The sequence below is a fragment of the Coturnix japonica genome, chromosome 1 (genome assembly GCF_001577835.2).
Source record: "Coturnix japonica isolate 7356 chromosome 1, Coturnix japonica 2.1, whole genome shotgun sequence".
Taxonomy (NCBI): Eukaryota; Metazoa; Chordata; class Aves; order Galliformes; family Phasianidae; genus Coturnix; species Coturnix japonica.
In genome coordinates, this window is record NC_029516.1 from 6,530,451 (window position 1) to 6,557,070 (window position 26,620).

The following is a 26,620-nucleotide window of genomic DNA, read 5'->3' on the forward strand; positions in this document are numbered from 1 at the left end:
TCACATCCAGAAGCGTCACTGAGAATTACCATTTTGAGCTAATTACAAAAGGGCACCAGAAATCAAGCAGAGGGTCCTTTTCACATTGAACCTTGACGGCAAGGCAAAAAAGTGTTTGTTCTACTACAGCGAAATATTTTATATTCACAGTCATCCCCACAGAGTTGAATAAAGCGAAGGAAAAGTGTTGTTGCTTCTTCCTTTTAGCATCCTCTGCTGTCGCACCCTCTGCCATCCACATTCCCACTTCCTCTCACACCTTCCTGAAATGTCAGTGCAGTGATTTTCTAGGAATTTGATCCGAGTTCAAAAATCCCCATCTGTTCCCACTGGAGGAGAATGAGATCAGACTGTAAATGCGTGACAGTCTCCTCGCAAGTAGACACGTGAGCACAATTTGGTCACATATAAAAGTCAGTCCCAGTTTATTTAAATTAAAAACTACAGGCTCATCTCAGTCTCTCTGTAATAAAGTATTCAGATCATAGAATCATGGAACTGTAGAATGATAGAATCCTTAGAGTTGAAAGGGACCTCCACCACAGCTAGATTAGGTTGCCCAGGTCCTGATCCAGCCTCACGTTAAAAGTCTCCAGGGATGGGATATCCATCACACCTCTGGACAACCTGTTCCAGTGCCTCATCATACTCACTGTAAGTGATTTTTTTCCTTATATCCAATCTAAATCTCCCCTCTTTAAGCTTGGAGCCATTTCCCCTTGTTCTGTCACCACAGACCCTGTTCAAGAGTCCGTCCCCTTCTTTCCTGTAGCCCCTCTGTAGATACTGAAAGGCCTCTCTCAGGTCACATCACAGCCTTCCTTCTCCAGGCTGAACAGCCCCAGCTCTCAGCCTGTCCTTGTAATCACCATCCGCTTAGGTTAAGTGCACGTATAGACAAGCACTCTCAAGGCACTTCATTAATCTAGATTTATATGAAAGATGTTTAGAGTTACAGACGTGCATGCACACAAGGAGTTCTTCAAGACCTAAAAGCCACTGTGGGTCTTGAGAAACGTGGCCCTGGTTGTACTTATTTAAATAAATTCAAAATAAATGTGTGTTTAAATTAGCATGAGACTCATCATTAGACACCAGTATAATCACCATCCCCTCCCTTATCATTTTAAGAGCTTTTCTGAATAACTTGATTCTATACTTTGAAGCATAGGATGGGTACAAAAGGAAAACATGTTCAAAAAAGGAAATCATCTGAGTTTGTCATGTAGCATGTAGCACTACAGTCAGCCTCCAGGACATAAATGCTACAAAAGATGCCCTTCATATGAGCACATCCATCTTGCAAGTGACTTGCAAGAGAGAGAGCAAGAGAAGGACCAGCATGAGGACATCAGAGGAGCACACCCACTGGGATCAGGCACATGCCTCAGTCAGGGATTCCTTGATTGCCTGCAAAGAACTTTGTGCCCTTTGAGCCATTTTGCAAAGAAATTAAAGAAATATATAATACCTTGTAATACATTTTAGAAGGCAAGGTTGAAATCTGTTTCAAATCAGTTTACCAGCGCCAACACCCAGAGGCAGTCATGGTACCACTACATGCAGCTGGTCACCCATGGTAGAGAAAAGCCATTAATTGATAAAAGAAAGGCAGGACACACCACAGCTCCTGGGAAACTCACATTTGTGTGTTCATTTATCATCTGAAATGCATGAAGTTGCCTTCTTGAGATGTTTCTCCCTACCTCACTGCCTCCACAACTGGACCAGAGCTAATGGTAGGAGTAGGAGCCTGCATTCATCCACTGTGTATTTCCCAGTTTGACTTCTTGGCACTCTGTGGAGCGCCAGTAAGATGAGGACTGTAAAAAAGAAATCAAGTTATCTGTCCAAAGCTCTGTAGGAACTTAGGGAACTAAAGGCAGATCCTGTGAGTCCCAGCTGAGTACCTTAAGGTTAACTCTGCTGCATCTGACCATCTGTTCCACTTCCAGATGCACAGTAACTTCCAATTCAGTCTAGTTAAGCACTCACTGAACACTGCTGAATTTTCCCTCTCTGGAAAAAGATGACCCAAACTCTGGCAGGGAAGATTAGACAATCCCAGTCATCCTTCTTGTTTGCATCTGTTTGCACTTCTTTTAAGTCCAGTATGTTTGCAGCAAAAAAAAAGCAATGTGTTTGCATTGTGCATGTGGTTAAAGCCACACAAGTGAAGTCTTCAGTTCTATGATATACAAATACACACAAACATATCCTTTGTCATTCATTGAAACAATTTTTAGTAATATCTTACTCGAGTGGAGCTCAGCACACCAGCAGTGAACTGCAGCTTCACCAGCTTTTGTATGGTTTGTGGGCTCAGTGTCAGAGCTGTGTCCATCTCCTTGCTGATAAAGGAGTGTCAGAGGATGATAAAGATCTGCACTACATTAGAATTTAGTTTCGGGACTGCAAAAAGAATAGGCAGGATGGATAAAAGTGAGTGCATGAAGGTTACTCGCACTATGAGTCCTTTATATGTTTAGTTCTTCTGTGCCAAGCCTTAACATCTACCTACTTCTCTAAACCAGTCAATCTCATCACCATCCTTGTTTCTTTGTCATTATCAAACTAACCCTCCATGGGGAAGGAGTTTGGGCTTGAGAGCCAAAGAGCCAATGTACTTGATTGCTAAATTTCAGGTTAAGGCAGTAAATCACCACTGCTCTCAATGTACAAGAGACAGTGGGTATGGCAAAAATAAGAAAACCCTCTTCCCATTCAAAAAAAAAAACCCAACAAATAGTAAGAAAATGATTCTTAAAGACATTACTTGCTGAGCTGTTCTGAAACTATTAGTCCCCAATTCCCTATCATATTACTGCGTGCGCCGCAGATGAAACAAAGCAAGGGAGAGTAACAAGGCCACTTCTGAAAGGAAAATACCATCATGAAAAGCTCATACAGTGAATATAACAAAAGCAACAGGCAAAACTGAGAAGGCAGAGAACGAAAAGCAATAATATTGATTTAAGGAGTTCATGGATTTCTTTTTAAAGGAGATAAAAGAAGCATTTTATGCCTAATAGGTGCTATCATTGTGCAAATGTTTCTAAAATAAAGACAGATTTATTCATATCTACAGGAAAAATATATATATCTGTACCAAGACATAAATGAGTTCTTTCTCTGATCAGATGCCTGCACAAAGGTGAGAAGGAGCAGAAAGATGCACAAGTCCTTTACAAAAGAGATCATCATGGGAGAAAGGTATATACAGATTTCAAGAACCAAAGTGACATACAGACCATGTAAAACAAAAAGAAACCTTATCCTCAGTGAGAGCTCTTTGATATTGAAACAGTTCAATAGGAGGTGGGTGCTACGGACACTGAACTGCTCTGCTGTCTTAATTTCCAAAGCAAATTAAAATGTTTTCATTTGGTAAGCCTGGATAATTTGGTGATCTCTAACCTCTAAGAGAAGGCGTATTTATTATTAAGTACCCTTTAAAGGGCTTCAATTAAAAATAAGTAAATAAGTAAATAAATAAATAAATAAATGCATTCTGTGTCCTCGAAGGGCAATTGAGAGCTTTATCCAAAGCTGTTCTAGGAACTGCCCTGAAAAGCAGATGGCATCTCCATGAGTTCTTCCCACCTGGCCAGACACCTCATGTGCCAGGGAGTCTGGTCACCAGTTTCACTACAGACAACAAAGAGCTCTTGTGCTCCAGAGATGCGGCTCTGGCTCAGCTTTGTTCCATATCACCTTCTACAAACATTTCTTGCTGGAAGGAAGACAGAGACATTGCAGTTATAATGGCAGATGGGATGAAGACAAGTCTCTATAAACTCTAAAAGACACTATCCAGCACTGAAGTGATATGATATTAACGCATTAAAACTTTGACAGTTCTTTTAGTTCTTTTATTATTGCATAAACATGTCTTTCTTTCCTCTCCCACCACTATTTACTGCTTTATTTGGTCACTATAGTTGATATATGGACTACAGCCTTGAACAGCAGCACAACTGACCCACACTGGTTCTGTGTCCTCAAAACTACTCCATAATAAGGCCTCTGCTCCCGCATCTTAATGCATTTTGGTTCTATTCTAATTCAGGTTTTCTGATACAGCTTTATTTTGGGTATAGCTTTAACGACATAAGCACATCTCTGTTGTTTATTTAATTGCCCACCATGCCAGACAAACCAGTTTCACTGCATTTACCAAAAGATGCAGTGCTTTAAAAGCCTTTAGATCGTTCTATTTAGCTTTCAGCTTAACCCCTTCTGATCAACTGCATTAACTTCACATCAGATTATGATGAGAAATCTTCACTTCCTTAATTAGACTTACGTTTGCATTACAATGCCATTTTGCCATACGTGAGGAAGCAGGATTATAACCTTAAGCATATACAGAAAAATAGCACCTCTTCCCATTCCTCTTTTTGCATCTGGCTTAAACGCTTTCAATATTTGTGTTTTGAACATTTAAGTCTATTTCACATATGTTAACAATAGAACTGTAATTCTGCTAACTGATCAAGTCCCATCGCTTAAAGTACAAATTCTAATCCTCAATTAATTTGCAAAACCAAGGCCTCTTTTCATTTATCTTGCATAAATTGCTCTCCTCCTTTCCCAGTCTCCACAACAGAGAATTTCATTTGTTGATATTTCCCCCTGTAATCTCATTAGCAGACTCTCTCCCTCTGCCACTGGTTAGGTTTTGTACTTAGATAGAATGGCTTTAAATAACGCCAGACAACAATTGCAGCAATCATACCCAGATGGAATTGAATGTGCTTTTTAGTCTACTGTGATTTTGATAATAACAAATATTCAGATAAATAGTAAGGGTTTAAAAAAAAAAAAAAACCTTACAGATCTCCAAGGAGGAAAACATACTTGATACATATTTCTTTTATTTATTGAGCAAACATGCAAAGAAGCACATGTTCTTCTCCAGAAAGCCAAGAAGCACGTGAGAGGGTCACAGAGACTGAAGAAGGAGACTGTGCAAAGTCACCGTCTTCCTGATTGTCTTTTGCACAGGACACCAGCTGGCAACGACATGGGAAAGCACAGACTCAAAGCCTCCCTTCTGCTTACCTCAGTGGTTCCATCTTCTATGTTAATGGGTAATAAGTCTTCAGAACCAAAGGGAAGCAGGGACAAACTTTTAAAGCAATCAAAACGGCACTGAAGAGAGGCACTGGGACACGACCAGCAATTACCTTTCAGAAACCAGAGCTTTACTGGGGCAGCTGGTGGACATCCTCCACCTCAGCCCAGAAGGATGAGCAGCCAAAACCTGCATATCTGATGGGCCCATGTCAGCCAAACCTACAACAATCCTGTGCTGAGGAACACCCATCATCTCTTCTACCTCCATAGGCAGACACAGGCGCACAGTGGAAACCTGGTAAATCTGCTTCAAACATCTGCTTCACCATGCACACAGCCTTTAACAGACCAGCCAGTAACTTGCAGAACCTCATGTTAGATTACCACTCATTGACTGTGGTGGTGGAGAGAAACCTGAAGCTGTAAATCACTACCATAACCATCATCTTTGAAATCTAATTGAAACCAGCTTTAAGAGTTCCTCCTTATTACTAACTCCCTTTACCCAGGCATCTGTTAGATCTAAGAAAGAAGTCATAACAAGCTTCCATTTCCAAACATGCTTTTACCTGAAGTAGTCCTCCCTTGAAAGGCTACAAAGGTTCTTCACAATGCACACTGAAATGTACTCATGTGTGTCTAGGAGCTATCTCTGTATATTCAAAGCTTGCAGTCTGTGGGTTCAGTGCTTTAGAACAGAGCAAGGAACAGCCACAAAATAATCCTACGCTTCCATTATTCACTTCAACTAAAAAGGATTCAAGACGACATCAGGGGGAAAAAATATGTGTTGATTTGTATTCTGGGAGTGAATGGATGCTAAAATCAAAATGATTTAAGCACAAGTCTTGACTGTGAAGTATTTGTAGCTTTTTCTATGACTCCAGCTGCACTCTGCAGAAGGGCTGTTGTAATATGAGCATTTTATTTGCTTAACAGGCAGGTAAGATGCACTAATTGGTTGGATACCATAGTTATTCAAAATCTTACTGCAGCACTGAAAATGATTCAGTTTCAGCATTCAAAGCAAATACATCTTCAGCAGCTACTCATATCAAAGTTGCACTAAAACAAGTGAAGACAGCAAAATCAGCACTGCAAAAGTGACTTTGATTACTTAAATGCAATCACTTGAAGCAGGTTGGATGTATGTTGGTGACAGATCAAATTTATTTTAAAGAAGCAATTATCATCTGAAGTTAACAATTTGATCTTTTTTGGTCACTATTCCAGTTTTAAAACTAGTACACTTAACCTTCTCTGGCTTTGAGTATGTATTTCTAATCCAGTTTAAACACAAAGTTTCAATGTATGGTATTTAAGAGACCTATCCCCACACACACATTCACCCTACAACAGGCCCTTTGTCAGTCCTGAATGTACAGACAGTGTTTGCATCTCAGAACCCAACAGAGGATCCTGGTCAGGACGTGCTTCAGTATCACAACGTTGGCAGGATGCCTACACAGCAACGCTAAGGCACAAACAGCAGCTGCTTCCATTCTCCATTTGGTTCCCAGTTAAAGAGCAAAGCAGAGGAGACCACAGCAGAGATAAGCACCCACAATGAGATGCATATAGAGTTTGCTACTGGAACCATCACCTCTAAAACATCGTCTTAAAAACTTCTATGCTCAGTAGAAAGTCAAGTAAGAAGAAGCTGCCCTGACAGCCTACAGTAGCTACCACCCTCTCTCCCCTATCTTTTCATGCCTCGTGGCTCTCAGGGCTGGCACATGATGCTGCCACGTTACCCAAAAGCCAAAGATGAGGGCAGCACACCACCAGATTTGGGAATTTTCAGTGTCAGGAACAGTCTGGCATACAGATGTGGAACCACCTAATAATGTAGGCCTGTTTGTTAAATGCACAGACCAAACACTGGATTATGTGCTCGTGTGTACAAGCCAGGATAAAAGGAGGCATAGATGGTCAAAAAGATACTGCTGTATAAATGGTTGCCGAAGCTTCCAGTGCAAACATAAGAGTGCAGGGGGAACATGCCAGAGGCTCACAAAGCACAGCAGAGAGCCAGGGCAGGTTTGTTACAATGAGGGACAGGATAACAGCACTGAAACAGAGAAACCTGAACTTCTTTAATTGGGTCCTTCTCCTTATAAAATAGTTATAAAAAGAAACGTGAGATTACGGGACCAGCTGAAACTGGAGTGCTAATAAAACACAGGAAACCATTGATCTCAACAAGAGTCATTTACTGCACGCATGCAGAGTGCTGGGTCGAAATACCCTCTTTTAAAAGAAAGAAAGGAAAGGCAAAAAGGCAACATGGGCAGTGCCTTGAGAAAGGAAAAACATCATCACAGCAACTGGAGAGAACTCACACACTGCAGCGGCCACAGGTTTGCTGGAATCATGGAGACAGAAGATAAAACTTTTTTTGCTGCCAAAACACCAGAATGACCCTTTTAAAAAAAGCTTTTCACAACCTGCCAAAGTAACTTGGACAACATCACACTGCTTCCAAAACTGGAGGAAACATACGGAGTGCAGAGAAAAGCTCGGAAGCAGATAGAGTGTTTTTTTTCCACATCACTGACTGTGCAGCTGAGATCTTTGTACCCTGAAGTACAAGATCAGCCCGTAGCCAAAAAGCAAACCAAGAACACAAAAGGAGAGATGGAATGCACGTAAGATATACAGCTGATGCTGGCACACCTCAGCCTCAGGAAAAGAAAACAAACTGAAAGACACTTAGCAGAGGATTTTGTAAATACAGGTTGATGCTCACCTACCTCTCAGTGTTAAACACAGTTGCAAAGAGTTGTTGTCTCATAAGATCGTATGTATACACCCCAAGTTACAAACTGACACAAGTTTTTGCCAGAATCAGTCAGTCATTCTCCTTTATTTTCCACAGCTGCTGAAATCTATTATCGCTTCCATACCCTATCATGTCCAAATGGCTTTTAAGATGATCCATGCTTTCTATTTAAGGCTTGAGCTGGAATGGATGCTGAACTCGTTTCGCAAAGAGTTTGGTTTACATTGCCCTTTATGAAAGATTTAAGTCATTTCGATGAGAAGCAGCGTCTTTTTACCCTGAGCAGCTACTCCAGCAGCAATGCAGTAAATAATACAAAACAAAAACAGGGGAAAGAACCAGAGTTGTTCTCTAACTAACACAGAAGAGGATCTGGGTTTGTTTTCACGAAGGACAAACACATGAAGTTTTATGGCTTAATTAAAATGAGTGCAAAATGGTTGAGAGAAGGAAGGTTTCCATTAAGGAGATCTGAACTAGTTCAGTAGTCATTTGAGCTCTGTCTGAACTCATTTTTTGTCTGGTCACAATAGCAGCAGAATTCAGCAGCAAAGCAAAAGTTCACAAAACTTTTGTAAGTTTTTTTTGGTAAGTAATCAGAGTGAGCTGATTCTACATAAGAGGGCAAGAGGCAAAGCAGAGGTCATCTCTAAAATAATGACCAGCACTGTATTGCAGCCTGCCATAGGACAGCTTATCCTATTTTTAAAGCTGCAAATGTAAATAACACTTACGAGGAAATGTAACTTGAATGGTGAGCCAGGAAATGAAAAAGTGGGCTGGAAAAAATGATGGATTTTCCTGTGACCCACGGAGCAGCCTTGGGAAGTCCCTGCTCTCAGAGAATTTCACCTACTGGTCATTGGGATTCTCTGTCTGCAGGGAATAAGCTTTCAAGATGTTGTTTCCTCTCCCTCCCTTTGCTGGCCATTACCAGAGGCTGCCATCCATGGCTTTAAACGTTCCTGTGGGACCTGGAAGGAGCTGTAATGAAGCTCAGGACAGTTAACGCACAGTGGACTTCAGCTGCTTTAAGAGTCTGGGAGAGTCACTTTCGTTTAGGGAGGAGTCATCCTTCATCTGCACTTTTCAGATAGCAAAGGAGTAATTTGATGACAAAAAAGATGCTCCTAAAATGCTTTCTTGCTGCAGTGACTCCAGCAAAAAAGCAGAGCTGGGAAACTTGACAGCATCTGTAATTTACTGGATATGGCCAACTAGCTGCAGCCAGCCAGAGCAGTGCATGGGCAAGGATGCTCGAGCTGTGGCCATCAGCATCCTGAGCATGATCCTTGGATAAAGGCCACCACAACCAGAGAACATCACTCTGCAAAAGGACAAGTTGAAGAAGCTGTGTGTGCCAGCTCACACCAAGCCCATAGCTGAGGGCAAGTCTGCACCCACAATGTCAGCCTCAACTCACACTCAGGGAGCCAGGCTTGAAACAGGGTGTGGATGGTATCAGTGCATCCTTCCTTTGTGCACTGTTGGGTTGTGTCCAGGGATCCCCATTAAGGTGACAGAGCTGACACTGCAAATGCATGGATATCACAGCCCTGGCTCCAGCACACTGTGCTCCAGAGGGATGTAACACTCTGGAATTGAAGCTCCCTCCTGTAACACAATGTCATTCTGACAAGGAGCTAACAAAATGTCCTTTCATCTCAGACAGCTCAGCCAGGACCCAAATGCACGTCTCCCTTTTGACAGTTTAACATTTCATCTGCAGATCTCTGCCTAATCAGCTCAGCATTAGGATCTGCAGTTAAACCTCATTTGCTGGAGCTGAAGATTAGAGATAAGAAATGGGAGATTCGAGAACAAAAAGTAAACAAAGACGATAGGAGCTCTTATTTCCTTCCTCATTAATTCCTCATTGCAACTGCTCTCAAAGGGCAATCACCTGACAGTATTTATATCAACTCACTCTCTTTCAGAGGGTAGGTCAGGCAGGTATAAGACCGCCCAAAAAGCAAGTCAGAACTACAAACACCTTATAGAGGTTGGGAGCAGGGAGACTCATTCCTCTAGGAACACAACCTGCTGTCTGCTCTGGGAAGCCAAGCTGCCCAACACTGGCTCAGACAGCTTTAATCCTGACTTACTGGGTTGAAGAGGCCTTGCCCATAGTGGATAACTTTTTGCAAGGTAGAAGTTGTGCTGAACAGGAATTTTCCTCTCCAAGGAACTCTGCAGAGGACAAACACATATTGCGGTCACTCAGGTAGACAAAGTCAACAGGAATCCTACCACATATTTCCTATGTTGTATATACAAAGGCGACTTTGAATATAGATCGGCTTGATACAGGTGACCCTTCAGGACAGCAGCACAAACACACAGATGTAGGGAACCAGGTAAGCTGAGTAGGCAAGATTTCTTTGCATATAAATACTCGCTAGCCAGATTTCCTCAGCTCCAATGTGGGATGGGAATGGAAACATTTTTGATAACAGATAATAATGACTTAGGCAAGTCTCTCTAGTTTGTATTTATTATGTAGGCAAGAGGCCAGACAGAACATTTAGTTAATTAAAGTTTTATTGAAAGTAGAAAGTGGTATGTTTCTAACAGGCCCTCATTTCTCCCCAGTAGAATATGGCCCTTAGCCTTCCTTTAATATACCAACATAAAAGAAAATTACAAACATATACCCATGCAGATCCAAATAAAAAGCTACTGCTACAACAAGAAGTTAAATTCATCATTCAACACAGCATCCCCACAGAATAAATAAATAATTGGAACATGCAGGAGAAATAGGCAAGGGAAAAGATACATTAAAAAGGTAAAATGCGGAATAAAAAAGCAAAGGCAAGAAATAGGACAAAAACCAACAAGATCCTTATGCTCTACGAGTTGGCCGAACATATCAAGCCTCGTTCTGTTTGTTTTTCATGCATTACTCACCAGGCGTGTTCATGCTCTGGGAAGGATACCAGCTAAAACATGTGGTTAGCGGCCAGCAGAGATAACACAGTTAGAAGACACTCAGGTCTGCAGCAGTTTTCCTTTCCAACTATTTCCTATTGAAGCAAAGATCGATCCTGCATGATGTGACAAGCAACTGCCTCACCACGCAGTCCTTTGTGAACGTATTCTCACTGTGTGCTTACTGAGTTTCAGACTTACTTAAGTTTCCATTTCACGCAAAAGCAAGTTGTGCTTTTCTGTGGCATGACCCTGCTGCAGGTTCAACTCAATGGTTGCTCGCTCAGCTCAGAGGCCTGAAATAAGCTTACAGATACATAACAGTTTGAGATAACGAGGTTACTCTCTGCTCTAATTTTCAAGACTTTGCAATACAGGAACTGAATTACAGGAATTGTCCGTTTGGTTACACTCAGTTTCTAGAAAGAAGTGAGAAGTAAGCATTACAGTTATACCGCAGTGACAGAATGAGGGGGCAGAAATACACAGGGTTTTTCCCCCCACCTTCAGCCTCACAGAGTTTTTATATGGTTCACTGGTCTGACAGTGAGAATGAAAGTGCAGCCAGCACTCCCCATCGCAGCTACCCACAAAATGACAGTTGAAATCGAGCTGAAGGAAATCAGTGTGGTCTGCTTCCACAACAAGCTTCTACAGGGGTAGCAACCAGGCTGTAAAGCATTTAGACACGTGGAAAGAAGTCAGAATGCTGCTGTGATATGAGAGGTGAAGCATCAGAAGAGAAAACCAGGGCTTAACAGGAGGCAAGACCTGAGAGTCTGCACATTGCCTGCATGTGAACTGGATGACAACGGGGATTTCCTTATGCAGCACAAAAGAGCTCAAGCTTGTGATTCCGGTGCAAAAGGCTCATGCAAGCTTATCTCACACTGCTCAGCTAGAAAGCTGACAGCTCCAGCTCAGAGTGCAAGTACAAACAGATAAACCTCAAAGACTTTTTTTTCTCGAATTCTCTCGTTTCCTTTTCTTTCCAGCCTACTGTAACCACATGGTATCATAATCCAATCCACCTTTTTCCTCCTGTACAGAAACTGGCTCAAAATTTATCTAACAGTGATGAGGAAAAGATTAACCATAATGTGCCTAGATGCCCACGTTCCATCTGAAAGGAGATGGTTTGCAAGGTTGGTATCTCTGGATTCTGTGGCACGTTTGGAATAATAAAAACAAAATCCCCATCTATTCCAGCTTTAAGTACAAAGAACTTATAGGGAAAAGCAAAGAAACACACCATCGTCATATTGCACATTATTAACATCTACTAACATCCTCTCTTTGTTCTCACTACATGCTGCCTCAGTGACCTCCATTCATATCCTTGCAAGAAGCAATCTGGGTCACTTTACAGCTGTTGCCATTTGTCTATCACATAACTGACATCTATATTCCAAAGCAACTTTCACTTTAAAAAGAAATTTGAGCAAACTGCCATATACTGGATAATGCTAAAGGTTCAGCCCTCCTGCAATAAGAATGACCCCAGGCTAGTTACTCAGCTGAGGATAAGCTATATCACTAGAAGTCTTACTCCAAGTAATGCCTGATATGCCTTTACATCTCTTCCTTACTTTGTTCATGCCTAGAACAGAATCAGGCAGAGACCCAACTACAATCCAGCATCATTATGTCAGACATTATATATGTCTGGAAGACATACACAGCCCTGTACCAAAGCATGTAGCTCCGCACATGTAGTTCTAAGTCAGAGCATTTAAGCTGACCACACTACACTTGAACAGTATGATGACATTCCTTCGCCAACAGGAAAGTGATTCTATATACTTCAAGTTCTAGCTTCAATTATAAACCCTAAGCAAAGGAAAAGGACACTTCAGATAAGCTGTTCTACACATTAAGGGCTTCAAAATAAGAGCACTTAAATCTAGTCTAAGCTTTAAATGTCCCGATCTGTAATGATTCAAGCCTTTAAGCTTCCAGCCATCCACCCACTTCTCATTCAACAGCTGGTTTGCAGAAATATCTTTAGATTGTTTATAAGATCACTGTAGGACCTTCTGATAGTCCATCATGCACCCTCATGTATTTACCTTAGGTTTTCCTTCAGTTAAGTGCTGGCTATTTCACATTCCAATGAACCGAGGTAGTGCAACAAGCAACGTTCATCCTTTGGCTCAGCCCAAATTCTAATGTCATTTCACATTTGAACAAGATAGGGAGGAAATTACAACGTAGCTCAGCTGTAGCTGATGACATCCCACCAAAGAATGGCAACCACTTGTCTCTGAGTCAGCTACGTTTCCACATTTAGTGCTGTTGCTTCAGGCGACTCGCACAGCCTGGGAGGTGAGCACAGAAAATCTCTTAGCAGAATTCTGTAGCATCTTCTCCCAGATGAAGCCCGATTTGCCTGGTGCTCCTTATTTGAACTTCAATTGTTTGGAAATTTAATTTCAACTTCAATTTGTCTGAAGGAATTTCCTGTGAAGCACCAAACTTAATAAAGGTAACATCAGAGGCACTGAATTGTCACGTAAGGAAATGACCATGGCCTAACCAGATCCTGTTTTCACCACACAGCAGTTTCTTAAGCTGCCTATTTGCCTGCAGGCCTTTATGGGAAGATGACTTCTATACTGGTGCAGTAAGTTCATGCTTGAAATCCGAAGTTCAACATGTTTATCTTTTCATTAGCTCTGTTTGCAATATTTCATCCTGTTTATTTTCTCTTCTTGGTTCAAAGTCCCAAGTTAAAATTCTATCCTTTGCTAATTTGTTAAAGCTGTAGTCAAATCGTTTCAGCCTTTGTTTCCCAATTAGTAAAAAAGGACAACAACAAATATTTATCTATTCAAATACGTATTTGCTTACCCCAACATTTTGGCTTTCAAATACACAATGACTGCAGAACTCTAAACAGAAATTACCTAGTTTCATCTCCTATTGACTGGGTTGCAAGCCTGGTGGATGAGGGAAAGGCTGTCAACATAATCCACCTAGACTATAAGCAAAGCCTTTGACACTGCCTCCCACATTATTTACCTGGAGAAGCTGACAGCCTGTGTCTGGACAGGTACACTCTTTGCTGGGTAAAGAACTGGCTGGAGGGCTGGGCCCAGAGAGTGGTGGTGAATGGAGTTAAATCCAGATGGCAACCGGACAGGAGTGGTGTTCCCCAGGGGTTGTACTGGAGCCTGTTCTCTTCAGTATCTTCATTAATGACCTGGGTGAGAGCATTGAGTGCACCCTTACTAAGTTTGTAGATGACACCAAGTTGGAAGGAAATGCCTGGAGGTAGGAAGGCCCTACAGAGGGATGTGGCCAGGCAGCATTGCTGGGCTGAGGCCAATGGGATGAAGTTCAACAAGCCCAAGTGCTGGGTCCTGCACTTTGGCCACAACAACCCTACAGGTTTGGGGCAGAGTGGCTGGAAGACACTGGCAAAGGAAAAGGATCCAGGGCTGTTAGCTGACACTCACCTAAATGTGAGCCAGCAGTGTGTCCAGGTGGCCAAGCTGGCCAGTGGTATCCTGGCTTGTATCAAAAATACAAGGAAAATATTCAACAGGAAGGGGACTAGAGCTCCTTATTTCATTGCTTTCAGAATAATGAGTTATCTTTCTTATTCAACATTCTGTTGACTAAATAGGTATCACCTTTGACAACACATACTCCTTCACCTTAAAGTTCATTACCAGTCTCTTGCCTTCCAGTGCACAGAACAGTTGATTACAAATGCAGCCCTCTGCCTATGTGCTACCAGATATGGCAGTCAAATGAATTAAGCATTAAAACAAAGCCATCCAAAGACACAGTGAAACAAAGATAAGTAAAACAAGACAGCATTGTGCTTCAGCAGCCAGAACTTTTTTTCTTCCATCATTCTGAAGGAGGAAAAAGTTCTACTCAAAACTGATACTGGGACAATTAAGAATTTCACACAGCAGACACTAAGAGACTAAGAGCATAACATTATAGTATCTGGTGGAAAGCTCCGTACCCCACAGAGCTGAGTACAGCCTCAGTGTCATAAAAACAGGAACCCTCCCGTTGCCATCTGTAGTCATGCTATGCCAGAAACACCATGGCAGTTCTGAAGAAAGGAAATAAAATGACTTAGCTGCAGGATATTGAGGCAGTGAATTAGGAAGAGATGAAATGCACTTGAATTGTAATTCAGGCAGAAAATCTAGCTACCTATGTGGACCACAGCTATAGCATCCAAGCGGCCTCCCAAGACTTAAATACTTCGCTTTCTTTAAAAGCTCCTTTCATTTAGAAAGTTATCCCAGCACCACTGGCCAGACCAGTCTTTGACTGCACCTACAACCGACCTCCATTACTTGAGGAATCAACGATAGCATTTCACAGTAAAAGTGACATCTGTTGCAGAGATTCTCAAGAGACAAGTTTTGCTTTAGGGTTCTTTCAGTCCTATTTTCCTGGACAACGAGACTTGCTGTATCTACCAGTATTTCTCCTCCTTATTGTTACCTTCAGCAGACACTGGGAAATGGATTACACTAAACTGCAGAATCACAGAATGACCCGGGTTGGAAGGGACGTCAAGGATCATGTAGTTCCAACCCCCCTGCCTGGCAGGGCCACCAAACATACACCTTTACTACATCAGGTTGCCCAGGGCCCCGTCCAACCTGGTCTTGAACACCTCCAAGGACGGGGCATCCACAACCTCCCTGGGCAGCCTGTTCCAGGGCCTAACCACTCTCCTAGTGAAGAACTTCCCCCTAACATCCAACCTAAATCTTCCCTCTTTTAACTTAAAACCATTTCCCCATGTCCTGCTATTGTCAGCCCTTTCGAAGAGTTTACTCCCCTCCTGGGAGTAAGTTCCCTTCAGGTATTGAAAGGCTGCAATGAGGTCACCCCGCAACCTTCTCTTCTCCAGGCTGAACAAACCCAACTCCCTCAGCCTGTACTTGGAAAAAGACACAGGTAAATGAAGAAAACAATGGGCATGCTTAGATTGTCTTTGGAGAGTCAGCAGCAGTAACAGTACCATACAGCCAGGGCTTCGCTCCAGAACACACACAACTCCCTGTGCCTGAGCGTTTCAGGTCAGAGTGTCCTTGTGCAGCTGTGTGTGACAAGAAGTACCTGGAAAGGTGCTCACAGGAGAGTCACAGGGCAAGCAAGCCAGGCTGCCTACCTGCTCTTACCAAAAGTCATCTCTTTGGCTTGCAAAGCCGACTGCCAGCACAACCAGGAAGTCAATTACAATGCACGATGCTCTGATTTGCTTCTTTGTATTACAAGTATTTCTGAGCCTTGGAAAGAAGAAAAATGGATTACTTTTCAAAATAGCCCCCAAATCCCTTTTTTCCTCTCCCTCCCCTCAAAAAAACACAAACACCGCTACTCTATCCCTGCCCTTTTCTCCATCATTTACAAAATAAAAACAAAAAATTAGGCTATAAATTTTTACCAGGCTACTTTCAGGGATCAGTGATGATGTGTAACACATCATCTTTGTCCCCGGTGATACCTGCAAGGAAACCGAGGTAGCAGGGATGTCGTTCATATGAAACAAAGCAGTGAACGTATTTAAAGGGCTGCTCAGCAACTCATCCAGCCAGTAAGAAGGAAATTTCCTCTGGCTCAAACTAAATTCCTTGCTCTCCAGGAGCACCAAACAGCAAAGTTTCTCCTTTAGTCGCATTAACATGCAAAATGACTGAAGACCGTGCATTTGGATCCTGAACTTTAAGTGCTCTGCTCAGCAAGAGGTGCACTTCATGCATCTGACAGCTAAACTCCAGCCCCTCTGAAATCTTTTTAGCTTGTTTAGAAACACCCAGCACAGCCATTGGCCTAGATTAGGAGCACATTTACGCACACATGAACAATCTTGACCCAGTTCTTGTCACACTGTCTCCCAACACTCGGAGCTGTGAACTCCATTTTATTATTAGCACAAGAACAAAGGCCCGTGTATATACACGAGGTGTTATGAATGCCCATTCACTGCACACACGAGAAATGAAATGGAAAGAATCATTCCATTATTTCCCATCATCATCCTCCTCTAACCAGCACACAGGAAGACCCACAGAAGGCCATCGCTATAGAAATCCATCTGACTGGCAGTGTTTGGTTCTGATTCAGAACAGATGCCACAGGACCCTGTGAGTTACCCAGCACCAGCTGGCACAGTGAACAGAATGTCCTTCTAACACAGGCAGAACTCTCAACAATCAAATACAAAAAAGCAGCTTAATGTGGGTTTCACTTTATGGTTTCAAGACTCAAGTTTCCCTCTCTAAAGTAGACTACTCTGCAAAGCAGAGGGACAGCTTCAACCAGTGCCAAACATGAGGGCATTTTCTCCTCCAGAAGCCTTCATGGGTTGTACCTTTCTAGCTTACAGGACAGATGACTAATTCCTGGCTGAAGGATCAAACTAAGATCCATCCCACCACAACAAACAGCAAAGTGGTTGCTGTCCAGGTCATTAAAGCGCTCTGCATAGCAGAAAGCACATTTCGTGCTTGATCATCCTAAAGATAGTTCTCCACAGGATTCTTAATGAACTTCTAAATGTCATGGGCTGAGATCTGCTAGAGGACAACACAGGTTTCACATTTTATCCCGCAAGCACATACACTACCTGAAGTTTCAGTGTAAGAGTAAAAAAGAAGGAAACAGATCTCATCTGAAAGAAAGGAATTTGTTCTTCTATTCCTAGCAGACTGAGCTATTCCTCTCTTTGATAGTCATAACTTGGAAACACTGATTTCTCACCTGTGATCTTCCTGCCCTTCATCAATGAAACATTATAAACTAAACACAAAGCAGACTGCAAGCTCAAAACGTTCTGAAACTAAACGTTAGACCATAAGAAATCACAATTCTGACAGCCAACAAAACCTTAGTTCCAACTTCTGTATTCCCAGTGCCATGAGACACAAACACAGCAGGTATCCTGTAGTGTTTTCAGGTTCTGTTAGACCACATCCTTTCCTCACAGATGTCAGCACTCCCTGCTCACAGAATCACTATGAGAACTCTGCTACAAGAGAATCACCCCAACTGCCCCTGCTGCCACACACTGCACACAACCCCTGGCACTAAGACCAGCAAAATGTGTGACTGCACATAGCAGAGAAGCAGCAGGACCTACAGAAAGTACCTTTAGGGAGGGTCGGGAGCCTCGTCTCTCATGGTAGGATCTGCACTCACATCATCTAACCGAGTCAGAGAGGCCACAGAGAGGCAGTCATGGTCTCACCGGAACATTCCTGGCTCTGCAGGGCTCCCACTTCTCCCCTGTTGGCTCTTGCTCACCTGCAATGGGCTGGAGGAGCACCCTAGAAATCCAGCCAGAGAAATGTCTGTAAAAACCACTCCCACCATTTAAAGGAAGGTGCAGAAAGGAGAAGAAAAGTGTTTGTTTTCTCTCTCCTGTACGTGCTGAATGTCCTTGTTTAAAGACTCAGTACAAACACCTCCTGTTTGCCTTGATCTAACAACAAGCAATATGCACGCTGGTAGTGGCTAAACTTCTTCTTCAACCAACTGCATCACAGACACAAAACCAAACTGATTTTCACACCTCTACGTTCAGATAGTTTGTACTGCACTTCTCCACACTCTACTCGCTTTGTGTGGTGGGAGGAAGCTCTTTCATGTTAGCACCAAACAGCTGTTCAAGGCATGAGTTTGAGCTCTGACACCACTGCACATTGCCTGTGCAATCCCAGAAAAGCCATTTACTTGTTTGTGTGCTTTTATTACCCACCAGCAAAGGAAAAGTGCCTTCCTCATTGCGGAAGGACACAACACCTTTCTGCTTCAGCATGGTTTTAGAAGGGTTAATATAACTGAGGTACAGGGACAAAAACATGCAAGACACTGAAAGAGGAAACACCATAGAGAAATGTGGTTCTAGCCGGATGATTTATCCTTCTCTTTCATACCAAACTCACACCACTTTGTTCAGGTTGTTATACAACCAATTCTCTTTCTACAGACGAACCATTCTGTTGGCTTGCATTAGAAATAAACATTATAGCTTCAACTTGTTGTTGTAGCCAAAGGGCAGGACCCAGCACTTGGTCTTGTTGAGCCCACTGGCCTCAGCCCAGTGATCCAGCCTGTCCAAATCCCTCTGTAGGACCTTCCTACCCTCAGGCAGATCAACACTTCCTCCCAGCTTGTTGTCATCTGCAAACTTACTGAGGATGTATTTAATGCTCTCATACAGGCCATCAATAAAGATACTGGACAGGACAGGCCTAGTACTGACCCCCTGGAAAATGCTACTCATGACCAGTTGCCAGCTGGATTTAACTCCATTCACCATCACTCTATGAGCCCAGCCCTCCAGCCAGTTCTTTACCCAGCAAAGAGTGTACCTGTCCAAGCCATGGGCTTCCCACTGAGCTTTGACAGTATGTGCAAGTATATTGCTGACAATAGCAGGACACGGGGAAATGGTTTTAAGTTAAAAGAGGGAAGATTTAGGTTGGATGTTAGGGGGAAGTTCTTCACTAGGAGAGTGGTTAGGCCCTGGAACAGGCTGCCCAGGGAGGTTGTGGATGCCCCGTCCTTGGAGGTGTTCAAGACCAGGTTGGACAGGGCTCTGGGCAACCTGATCTAGTAAAGGTGTATGTTTGGTGGCCCTGCCAGGCAGGGGGGTTGGAACTACATGATCCTTGAGGTCCCTTCCAACCCGGCTCATTCTGTGATTCTGTGATTCTGTGTGCAACTTGCTCTTTAATGCTCGTTTTTTCCAAATACATCTGAATAGCATCAGCTGGAAGTTGTGTCTGACGTGCTCTTTTTTTTGTACTTACGCTGTGAAAACAGACAGATCCAAAGTTGAACTGTATAAAACTGTCAGATATAAAAATGAATCAAAGATTCTGTAAAGCTGAGCACTGAAACTCACTGTCCTTCAAACCACCACCATAGTGCCAGACAGCTTAGAGTCAGACGAACGTATTTAGTAGGGTTACATGCACACAAAAATAACATAATTCTGTTTGATTAAATCATGTTTTGAAGTTTTGTTGGATCCAAACACCTATCAGGGCCAATTTCTAGTTTAACAGTTCCATTCTTCTTCCCACAACTATTAAACAAGAACCTTTGCTTCTCTCCCTTCTACTTTTCTCTTTTGCTCCAATTTTTAGATGATTTTTCTTTCCTTCCTAACATTATGTTACTGATGTCTAGATGTGGTGCTGAGAAAACAGAACTGGTTTTGATTAACATACACGGCACTGAGTAAAAACGCAGTGAATTCCCCCCACACACCCTGATCCGCTCACTCAGTCTATCACAAGCCTGGCTGTTACACTATGTGACTCTGGCAAACAATCTGCCACTTCAGCAAATGCATTGACCATAACTACCACACAAATCAGCTTGTAAAGAAGAGGCATGTACACGTGTGAATAATGAAAGATGTCCAAACTGCAGCTGCCATGCAGTGTGTCACTTACCTAGTAGGGCAGTGTTACTGTAGGACAGCTCAATACAGCTGCTCTCAAAACCCTCCTGTGCTCACGGTTCAGAGAAACTCCTTAATTTTGAAGAGAGGAAAAAAAGGGGCCAAGACTGAAAAGGAAGATTATAAACCAAGGGACATAATATCTGCAGCAGAAAGGGGAAAGCGAATGGGAGACTATTTAGATCTGATTATAAGTGGGTCCCCACCTTCACCCCTAACTCTCAGGGAGAACCAGCCTAACGCTTTAATTACTGATGCTTAATGACACTTAAATGCTGGAAGCAAAATAGCAACATTACTCACAGGCATTTTAGACCCTGAAAAATACCAGTGACACTTCACCTGCCAAAATCATCCCTGGCAAAACTCCACTGACATCAGCGGAGCTTCACGAACCATGAAACTGGCTCAGAGTTGCTGTAAGACAATGAAAGCTTTGTCCTAGGAGATATAGGGTATTCGTGTTGTTCTTAATAAAGCCTGGCAAACAATCACTTATTGTTAGTGAGCAAACATCAGTGACAATAAGCAAGCAGCAACCAGATTCATTGTATACACTGCCTGTCCATATACTGCTGGGAAAACAGCCATAAATAAGAGATTCTCACTCAATTCGTGTCAGGCTGAGACTGAAGACTATCAGCTTCTCCAGTTGCCCACAAGATCCACAAGTTACTTCCACTTTAACAACGTTCTTCCATGCTCCCACCTCACTGCTAAGCCAAAGGAAGTTAAATATCCTGATCAGCGCTGCAGGATTTAATACACACATATCTATCCCACAGCGCAGAACAGACTGCTGCCTGCCATGAACTATATACAACAACCACACTGTGCTCGTTCAAAAGGTTTCTTCCTCATTTTGATGCGATTTTGCTGCACTTTGTAAATTCTCAATGAAAAACAAAAGTTCCCACATTCCCACTGTCTAATAGTATCACAGAATGGAATCACTGAACTGTTTGAGTTGGAAGAAACCCTTAAAGCTCATCTGCTCCAACTCCCCTGCAATGAACAGGGACACCTACAGCCAGACCGGGTGCTCAGAGCCCTGTCCAGCCTTACACCGAATGTCTCCATGGACAGAACATCCACCACCTCTCTATGCAACCTGTTCCAGGGCCTCACTGCCCACATTGTAAAGCAACTTCTTCCCTGTATCCAATCTAAACCTCCCCTCTTTGGGCATGAAACCCTTTCCCCTTGTCCTACCACAACAGACCCTGCTAATGAGACTGTCCCCTTCGCTCTCATAGCCTCCCAAGCGTCCAACAAACATGCCCTGAACTTGCAGAACCAGCTCCAACCAAGACAGTACACAGCGCTGACATACAGCTTAATGAGACCTGGCAGAAGGAAACAAATAATGAAGTAACACAGACCTCCATACCACCCCTTACTCATATGAACACAACTGTAGGGACTGGAAGGGACCTGTTGAGATGGAGTCCATCCTCCCTCCTAAAGTGGGGTCACACAGGAAGGCATCCAGATGGCTCTGGAATATCTCCAGAGATCCCACAACCTCTCTGGGCAGCCCGTTCTCCTCCATCTACCCTTGCATCCAAATAAAGATCGGTAGGGATGCGGCCACTCTGCACACTTCGGACATGAAAGGACAAAAGTTGTTTCACAGAGGAAAGCCTTCCATTAAACCCAAACCAGGAGGAAATTTCCCGTTAAGGGTAAAACCACCATCTAGGAGCTCTCCCAGCCCTCTGTGTGCCCCAAAAGCCGTCGGGCATCTTCTATTCCCGCTCAGCTCCGCGTTCCCGATCACACCTACGGGCGGGCAGACGGAGCTCCCTCAGGAGCGCCTCCCCCAGCTCATCCAACCCGCCTTTGTGTGCTGACAGACGCTACACCTACCTCAGCCTCACCGGGGCGGCTCTCCGCCGGGGAACGAGGGGAAACAGACCCCGAGACGGGAGGACGGATGGAAGGAGGCCTCGCAATACTCGGGCTCGCTGAGTGCCGGCTCAACCCCAACACACACACGGCTCCGTCCCGGCCTCGCCTGAAGGAGCGGCGGGGCGGGGCGGGCCGGGGGCGGGTCTGCCGCTGAGTCACCGCCGGGGCGGCCCCGGGCTCGAGCCCCGCGTTGTCTTTGTTGTCAGGAAGAGGAACGAGGGGGAAACGGCGAAAGAAAGGGATAAAAGGGTTGGAAGAGACAGAAGGGAGGGGGCAGGACTCCCACTAGAGAGGAATTAGGACCCTCACTCTACGAGCAGACACATCCATGCACCACCCAAGTACAGAAGACAGGCTCTGCAGTTCATCCCTATGGTGCTCTGTGCCTCAAAGTCTGTCTTATAGCAAGAAATAAGTGACAGAGACAGGACAGTCTGGAACACAGCACAGTGTGTGGATGTTTGGAGTACGAACCCCTCAAAAATGACCTTTGGGGGTGAAATGTATGTTTATATATTGCTGTATGTACTTGGATTAAATCAGCTTCTGTTGTATATTATTATATCACCAGGATTATATTGAGTTTCTTCAGAGCGGATGACTTGCATCATGAAGCATCTTGAATCATCCCAGGGATGGAAAAGCCGATGGGCCCGTCAGGCTGCTTGAGGAGCTGAGTAATGTTGAGCATCTAATGTCATGGGCTCTCTAGAAACCCCAGCCCCAAGAAGTCTCTGTTGGAAGGATACTGGGCACTCAGCAGGTGGTGCTGTTTCCACTGAGTCTGTCCTAAATGATCCACTGCCCCTGTACATCCAAGGGAAATCAGTGGGGTAGGGAGAAGTGTTTTCTGTGGGGAAAGGCTTAAAACGTATTAAAAGATGTATTAAAAGACTACTCAGGTCTTTGTGTGCAGCTGCTCTATCACTAGGAAAAAAAGAAATGGCAGCCACAAAGTACCTGTGTGAAACAGTGGATGAAAACCAGCATGTGTGTGTTGATGCTCTGGTGCTATGGAAGTCTGTTGTCAAGTGCCAACTTTTGCAATCAGAGCTATGCTGAGGAAATGTCATGAAGTCAATATCAGCACTGCAAGCTGAGCACTCGTTTGTCTTGTCTGTGTTCATAGTTTTGAGCCCTGACTTTGACCTGACTCATACCCCAGATGTATATTTCATCACAGGAGTGATATGTGAGAGGCACATTTCTTCCTGTATGTAGAGCCCATGGTTACTATAGAGAGAAGAACCTCATAAAAATTGATTCTTTTTAATTAAATGCAGTAAAGTGATGTGCCTAGACAGATGAGAGTATCAGTATTGAATACTGAGCTCCTTGTTCTGTGAACTGCCTTCTCTTTGGAACGTGCAAGGAAGGTGTATTACCAGAGACATGCAAACAGTGAGGAAAGAAAATGAACAGCAAAGGCAGCTGGAATGCTGGATTTCCCTATCTTTTGCATTCTTGACCTTACTGACCTCTCCATATCATTTTTGTATTTAAGCATTAACCATTCGTATTCTAAGGACTCTTTGTAGTCCTCATCAAGTTTTATCTCTGTTGCTTTAGACACTGCACAGGCAGTTGTCCCTGCTCTGAAATCTGGCACTTTACATCAATGTTTTCCAGCCCTTTCTGAGCTCAGACAGCTGTTTTTGCTGCAATATGTACAATTTCCCCAACATATACTGCATATCCACACCTTTAAACACAATATAAGACACTTTGCTGATGCTACCAACAATTTCTGTGTACTTTGCCACAGGCATTTTGCACGGTGATAGCCAGCTTGTTCCAGTGATACATTCAGTTTGAAGAGTGTGGTTATGTTTCACATACTATCAGCTTGTGCTCCATTAAATGACTGTAATGTCACACAGCTATATGGTTATATCCAGGTTGAAAAACATTGCTGTACACACACAAGAAAGGCAGAACATTGGGAAAGAGAGGCAGAAAGTTGAAAGTGCTCACCAAGCATCTGGGCACCAATGATGCCAGAGATCAACAGGTTATCTTAGTTTCTTACTCGGTGCCTTATACAAGACACTGTCAGTTGATAAGCCTTGAGTCAGACATCTCGCAAGTAATTTAAGGGACAGGTCTGTGTCATGTGGTTGTCTGGTTTTGGTGGAGTAGCTGCTTGGGGTCTGGAGAAGCTGAATCACTTTAGCTCTGTTCCAGCCCATAACTGAGGAAGAAGGACTTGTGAGGAGTTAGTATTGTCTCCCAGCCACCAGCCACTCAGGTTCCTAGTTTCCCTTCTTTCATTAAAGCACACACTGTGTGCCTCATGGCCCTTGACCACAAGAAAATCACAGAGCATGGTCCATGTGATGAGGAAATTTAACCACAACTGTGTTTTGCTCACAACAAGCCTTCCACCAGCACTGACTGCTATTATAATACTATTATATTTTAAATGAAAAGCGCTGTACTGGAATCCAAACCATGAATAAACTTGCTGCACTTTAGAACAACTCTCAGAGAGGACGAGGCTCTGGAAAAGCTCAACAAGATAAATCCCCTTTTTATTAATATCATAGCAAAAAATATATAGTTGTTCTATTATATAAGTTTCAAATAATTGTTTTTGGCATTTTGGTACCTTATGTATGAAATCTATTTTGTATTTTAGTTGCCTGTTGCTGTTTATATTTCTTTTCAGCCAAACTTCAGAATTAAAAGCAAAATCAGCCTTTTACTACTAGAGTTCTCCTCTTTGTAGAGCAGGGACTGCATCTTCCTCCATGCTTGCACCGTACCTGGCCTCTGAGTGTTACCATAATGTAATCTGAAATAACAATAGTAGCTTTTTCGTGTATGGCAGAAGCAAAGTGGATTAGAGCCGTCTGCTGTGGGATTCCCCTTGCTTAATTTTAGCTGTCTGAAAGCAGACGTCTGGTCTAAGCAGGTCATATAGGGTAGGTGAGAGATGGGGGAGAGAGATTCGTGCCTCCTACCTTAGGTGTCTATTCCAGAACTGGATAAATTCCTTCTGGAAGTGCATCTGCTGCTTTACAAAAGGCAGCAGCTCGACAAGCTTCAGCTAGTTGCCTTCCTCATAAATTCTTTAGTTACATGTAATTGCTTTCCCCCAAAATGGCAAAACACTTCTCCATTACCTACTTTCATTTATAAATATGAGATGAGCGCTGCTCATCTAGATAACAAGGAGAAGCACCGATTGTACGAGAAAGTGATTCTCTGTGCTGAAAATTATTCATTTACAGTGTTGTTTATTTTCTTCCTAGAGTTTTTCCTTTAATTTAAACAAAGTAAACCAACCAGAATGCAGGTTGCCGTAAAGACTTTTGGAGAACGTTTGAAGAAACATCTGCTATATGCAGAGATGTGTAAATACATATGGGAGCTGAACAATACGATGTTCAGTTTGCAGTTCTCTTTACGCAAAACCACGGGCACAAAAGGGATTTCCTCCAAGTTTTCCTGTGTGTTAATAATGAAGATCAGGATGCCACCTTTGTTTCCTCCTCTTCTGAATACACAGTGAAAGGAAATGATTCTGGATCGAATCACAGGGAGCAGTGGAAAAAAAGCAGTACTTTCCACACTGGCACTCGGGAGTTTAATTATCCAGCGTGCTGCATCTTTATGGAAGGAGGAGGCAGATAAATCCCATATGTTAATAGCTGCCCCCCTGTGGCTGACCCCTGGCTCAAATATTCCATATTGTGATTAATGTGGCACGGTTGGATCCAAAGTATGCTCATTCCCCAGGCTGTAGAGGGGGGAAAGGAGGATTTTATTTACCTTCCAACCACAGAATTTCATTTGATCACTCTTGGAGACTGTTTTCTCCCTGCCTTTGTATCGGCTGCCTCTGAAGATCTGTTCTGCTCTCCCTCAACTAGGACTCTTGATTTCTACCTTCTCCTCCAGCCTCTGCTACTGGCTGGGCAGCTTGTGATAAATCATTTTACCTCATGTTCTGATCTAGCAGAGCAACAAAAATCACCGACTCGTTTGATGACACAGCTTGAAATCTGCAGATGGGAAACCATAAAGAAGTTCATCTCTAAATGAAATCGAGTACTGACCTTTAGAATCTGGAGCTAGGTCAGAAACTCATTGCTGCGCATGGATCATGGCTTTCTGGGCACCTTCACCCCTTAGGGATGATGGAAAGGTCTATAAAAATACAGCTGTAAAAACTGGAAAGACAGGAAAACATGACACAAAGTCCATGAGAAGATCTGTCTCCAGTTAGGACACATCTGGATTGATACACGGGCTGTATTTTTATTGTTTTATTTTACATTCCCAAGCTGTTTTATTTAGTGAATATGACAGGCTACTAACAGACTGTACTCAGGGTGCCCTTACAGAGACAACCTTGTGTCATTTCCCACATAAAGCAAGTAAGTCTTTTTTCCTCCATGACAGGAAAGACAGACAGATGTCCTCCATCCTCTGAATCATAAAGCAGAAACACAGAATCA

At 43.2% G+C, this 26,620-nt stretch overlaps 1 protein-coding gene across 5 annotated transcripts in view; it reads right to left on the reverse strand.

The window, feature by feature from the left end:
- Positions 1–26,620, reverse strand: part of FAM107B (family with sequence similarity 107 member B) — a 75,601-nt gene that overhangs the window by 28,250 nt on the left and 20,731 nt on the right. Inside the window, exons 1-2 of one of the 5 annotated variants that reach the window (XM_032442114.1) lie at positions 22,116–22,288; positions 20,239–20,353 (exon numbers count right to left, since the gene is read on the reverse strand). The exons of 1 other annotated variant lie outside the window; for it this stretch is intronic. The gene's annotated coding sequence lies outside the window, so the exon portion shown is untranslated. Of the gene's footprint in view, positions 1–13,813; positions 13,872–20,238; positions 20,354–20,854; positions 20,960–22,115; positions 22,289–26,620 lie in introns of those variants that run through there. 3 more of the 5 variants (XM_015873794.2, XM_015873619.2, XM_015873925.2) reach the window with 3 other exon arrangements.